The sequence below is a fragment of the Ovis aries genome, chromosome X (assembly GCF_016772045.2).
Source record: "Ovis aries strain OAR_USU_Benz2616 breed Rambouillet chromosome X, ARS-UI_Ramb_v3.0, whole genome shotgun sequence".
NCBI lineage: Eukaryota > Metazoa > Chordata > Mammalia > Artiodactyla > Bovidae > Ovis > Ovis aries.
This window is the reverse complement of record NC_056080.1, coordinates 55,851,472-55,856,804: the sequence shown is the minus strand read 5'-3', so window position 1 is coordinate 55,856,804 and position 5,333 is coordinate 55,851,472.

Below are 5,333 nucleotides of genomic sequence, written 5' to 3'. Positions count from 1 at the left end.
TCTTTCCCAATTAGTGTTTTTGTTTCTTTTGGATATATATACCCAGGAGTAGGATTGCTGGGTCACATGGTAGTTCTATTTTTATTTTCTTGAGTATTTCTGATCAATTTTGAATCATACGTTGGACATTTTGAATATTAGGTTCTGAGGCTTGTGCTTAGCCATGTCTGATTCTTTGCAATCCCATGGACTGTAGCTTGCCTGGCTCCTCTGTCTATGGGGATTCTCCAGACAAGAACACTGGAGTGGGTTGCCATGCCCTCCTCCAGGAAATCTTCCCAACCCAGAGATTGAACCCAGGTCTCCTGCATTGCAGGTGGATTCTTCACTGTCTGAGCCACCAGGGAAGCCCAAGAATACTAGAGTGGGTAGCCTAACCCTTCTCCAGGGAATCTTCCTGACCCAGGAATACGGCCGGGGTCTCCTGCACTGCAGGTGGATTCTTTGCCAGCTGAGCTACCAGGGAATGTGTAAATTCTATGCAGTATATTGTACTTTGGTTTTAGCAGGCATTATATCTCACTTCGCAGGCAGCCACCACAGCCTTCGTCCTAGTGGCAGGGCTGGGATAATGGAAAACAGTACACCAGAGTGGAAAGGGACAGTAGAGAGTAGGGCGAGTCTTGGAGGTGTTACTTGAGGCACCTGTGCCCTGGAAGAACTGGAGCTGCTGACAGAGCACAGATATGGAAGTCATCCGTGGTTGCAGGGGGGTGGTAATCGGTTGGGGGAGTTGGGCGAGGAAACTAGCCCACGTGGCGCACGAGAGACATACTGCGCATGCCCAGGGTTGCGCGCTTTCCCGTTGGCCCTTGTGGTGCAGCGTGTGCAAGGTGGTCTGGGTGCTGAGCTCTGCAGATCGCATCTTAGCGTTTGCTTCTTTCTGTTTGGCTGAGAGTAGCAAGGTAGGTCCACGGATATTTCCTGTCTGGAGTTTAAGTGTGCATGTGTGTCAGGGTGAGCCAGTGGGCTTTGGGCGGGTCAGGCGGTGCCATCTTTAACTTTTGAAGAGGAAGGCCCTCGAGGTCAGCCGCCATAGCTCTTGTTCTGGTGGCGGGAGAGTTAGGGCAGTAGGCGGCGGAGGTCAGGGAGTCAGATGAAGGTGGAGTGAGTCTTGGGGTGCTATTGGAGGTATCTGGGTCCTGGTGGCCTTAGAACTGACGACAGAGCACAGAAATGGGAGTTACCCATTGAGGGAAGGGGGCGGGGGGAGAGTCATCCATGAGGAGAAGGGGGAGGGGCGGGGAAACCAGCCCACGCAACGCATGAGAGACATACTGCGCATGCCCAGGGTTGCGCACTTTCCCGTTGGCCCTTGCGGTGCAGCGTGTGTAACGTGGTTTCGGTGCCGAGCTGTGCAGATCGCATCTTAGCGTTTGCTTCTTTCTATTTGGCTAAGACTAACCAGGTAGGTCCACCGATATTTCCTGTCTGGAGTTTAAGTGTGCATGTGTGTCAGGGTGAGCCAGTGGGCTTTGGGCGGGTCAGGCGGTGCCATCTTTAACTTTTGAAGAGGAAGGCCCTCGAGGTCAGCCGCCATAGCTCTTGTTCTGGTGGCGGGAGAGTTAGGGCAGTGGGCGGCGGAGGTCAGGGAGTCAGATGAAGGTGGGGTGAGTCTTGTTGTGCTATTGGAAGTATCGGTCCTGGAGGCCCTAGAACTGACGACAGAGCACAGAAACGGGAGTTACCCATTGAGGGGAGGGGGCGGGGGGAGAGTCATCCTGCGGAGAGGGGGGAGGGGCGGAGAAACCGGCCCACGTGGCACGCGAGAGACATAGTGCGCATGCCCAGGGTTGCGTGCCTTCCCGCCGGGCCGTTGGCACGCAGCGTGTGTAACGTGCTCTGGGTGCCGAGCTGTTCGGGTTGCGTCTTAACGTCTGGGTTCTTACTACCTGGCTGAGATTCACCAGGTAGGGCCACAGATCTTCCTTGCCTGGAGTTTAAGTGTGCGTGCGTGTGAGGGTGAGCCAGCGGGTTTCTGGCGAGTCGGGCAGTGCGGTCTTTAGCCCCTGAGGGGAAAGGTCCTCGAGTTGTCTTTCTCCTCACAGGTGTCGCGGTCGCCATAGCTCTTGTCCTGGTGGTGGAGAGGGAGGGTGGTGGGCGGACGAGGTCAGGGAGTCAGATGAAGGCGGGGCGAGTCATGGGTACGTTATTTGCTGTGTCTGGGTTTTGGAGGTTCTGGAACTGACCACAGCACAGAATCCTGAGGCGGTTGCGGGCCTCGGGACCTGGGGGCGGGGCAGGAGGTAACGGAAAGGTCTAGAAACTGACCACTGTGGGGATTGTGACTGCATTGCGAGATTTGTAATGCCTCGAAAAGGGTGCGAAGGAAGGCGAGTGTCTCGTAGAATCTTCATTTCCATAGCTCGACTCTGCCATTTTAGTGCAAAAATAGCTATAGACAAAATGTAAACGAGTGAGTGTGGTTTTGTTTTCCAATAAAATTTTATGGTGGGGGAGGGAGGAGAAAGGGCTGGGCAAATGAGAGCGTGACACTCTTATCAATAGTCACTCAAGTTTTAAATTTCCAGCAGTGTTTCACTAAATGTCGCCATGATGGTGAATCAAGTTGTGAAATCAAAACTCATCAGAAATGTATTCTTGGTAATTACCTGATCGTTCCGTGGTTAGGACTCCATGCTTTACTGTGGTGGGCCTGGGTTCAAACCGTGGTCTGGGAACTAAGATCCCAAAAGCCACGTGGTGTGATTAAAAAAAAGTATATGTGTGTGTGTGTGTGTGTGTGTATATATACACATATATATATATGTATATATATATGTATGTTCTTTTACTGTGTGTTTTAAGATGATTTTTCTGTCTGCTTAGCCATAACATAAACAGTTGCTTTTGCAAGTTGCCAGATTTGCTGTAACTGGAAAGCGCACACATAATTAAATTACCTTCAGAGTTATTTTGAAAATATTTTCAACTTTACAAAAACAGTATACATCATGATTTGGCCAGGGAAGTGTTCAAATATAATTTTTCTCTTAAGTGCATTTTCCAAATGACAATATTCTGTTTTCAGTGGAAAATATGAGTCGGAGAATAAAGTCAACGTACAGGCCTAAAGGAAGAGGTTTTGGTCGTGCATATCCCCAGGCAGTTGTAAGTGTGGCTTTAAGTATTTTAACATTTGATGTTTGTTTTTTATTATTAGACATTAATTCCTGTAAGTATTGTTGAACAATATAATGACAACGGTATTCCATGTAATAAGGAACATTGATCCAGGAGGATTACATTTTGATGTTGCCTGGATGTATGCTGTTATGTTCCTGGGGAATGTGACTGATGACGTTCTTCTCAAGCTTATTAACAACAAAACTGCACACATCCATCCCAATGTTGATTTAAATAGCTTCTGAAGTCTGTGGGTAATGGTTCTTAGAATAGCCTCACTGTGGGAAGAGTAAGTTTATTAAGAGTAAGTGTGAGTAGTATTGGAAAAATGTCTTTAGATTTATTTATGATCAAATATATGTTTATATTTTGTATATTTATATTGTTGACATGTATTAGTAACACAGCTTTTCATTTGTGCCACACACATCTGTAGATCGAGGTTGAGGAGCCTGAAGAGGGGCCATCAATTGAAAGAAAGAATGTTACACCTGGTCAAGAGAAAAAGGATGAAGGAGCATCTGCATTTCCAGGTGAAGGGAAAGGGAAGAGGAATGCCTCTGTGTGTGTGTGTACACGCATGCATGCACGCACTTTTATGCCTCTTGTATTATCATATACTAGTAGTGGAAAGAAAGCAGTAGAAAGGGATCTCAAACATGGCCTGAAAATTGGCTGGAAAAGTGAAGAGTGTATAGTTCGCAGCTTAGTAATCCCTCACTATAATCAATTTCCTCCATTTTATAAATGAGAAAATTGAGGCTCAAGGATTGTGTTTGTCAAAGAGCATTTGACTATTGAATACAAAATCTGTATTTCACTCCAAAGTTTGAGTCTCGTTATCGTGAATGTGGCTGTAAAAAAGGTGAATGATTTTGCTTAAAACTCAAATGTCTGTACTGTAATGTTTCTCAGTATTGGCCCAGTTCAATGTAATAAGACAGAGACTCGAGAAATTAGTTATGAATGATGGCCATTGTTTATGTAATTGATAGTTTTACATGAAAGTTTGATAAAAGCTGAATAGTTCAGGGTACTGGCATACTGGTTTAGTATGATTTTTTAAAAATAGTTTTGGTTTTGTTCTGTCTTCATTGCAGCACGTGGGCGCTCTCTTGTTTCAGTGAGTAGGGGCTGCTCTTTGTTGCAGTGTGCAGGCTTCTCATTGTGGTGGCTTTTATTTGTGGAGGACAGGCTCTAGCCCCACGGGCTTCAGTAGTTGTGGCACACAGGCTTAGTAATTGTGATTCATGGGCCCTAGAGGGCACAGGCTTCAATAGTTGTAGTATGTGTGCTCAGTAGTTGTGGTATACAGACTCAGTAATTGTGCCTCAAGGGGGCTTAGTAGTTGTGGCACATGGATTTAGCTGCTGTGCAGTGTGTGGAATCGTCCCAGACCAGGGATTGAACCCATATCCTATGCAAGGCAGGTGAATTCCTTTCTACTGTGCCACCAGGAAAGTCCTCAGAAGGAGGACTGTTAATCTTAACATAAAGACAAATTATTTCTCCTGCATATATACAGTATTTTGAAGCAAAGCATTCACATAACTCAGGCCACTATTAAAAGTTTTTAGAATTTGATGGGCAACTATGCCCATTCATTTCCTTCTATCATACTTCCTTTATTCTCACTGTATATTTGACTGTTATTCATAATTTCACTGTTACTTTTGGTACCAAAAATGGGATTCATTTATGGAGAGTTACATACTGGACCTTTGGACTTAAATATTATTTATTTTAATGAAGTAAGTTTCTGGTTACCACAATAGAGGGTGGGCATCACAACTGTAAGATTTGTTATAGACCCACAAATCCACTCAGATAACCCTTCAGAAAATTACATTTTAATTGTAATTGAAATCCTATGTGTGGTGTAGACTTCAGGCTTTGTAGATAGCTGAGGCTCACTGTTTTTAGTACACTACAGCAAAATACAGAAATAATTATTCTTAGACTGACATTTAAAATGTTTCAAAATACAGGAAAACAAGTATGTAAAGTCTATTCCTAGTTTCTGTTCATGATGCATTACTGAACTATACACTTAAAAAATGGTTAAGGTGGTAATTTTGTTGTTGTTGTTGTCTAAAAAAATTTTTTTTGAGCATGCCACATGACTTAGTGGGATCTTAATTCCCTGACCATAGATTGAACCTGGGCACTTGTCAATGAAAGTGCAGAGTCCTAACCACTGGACCTCC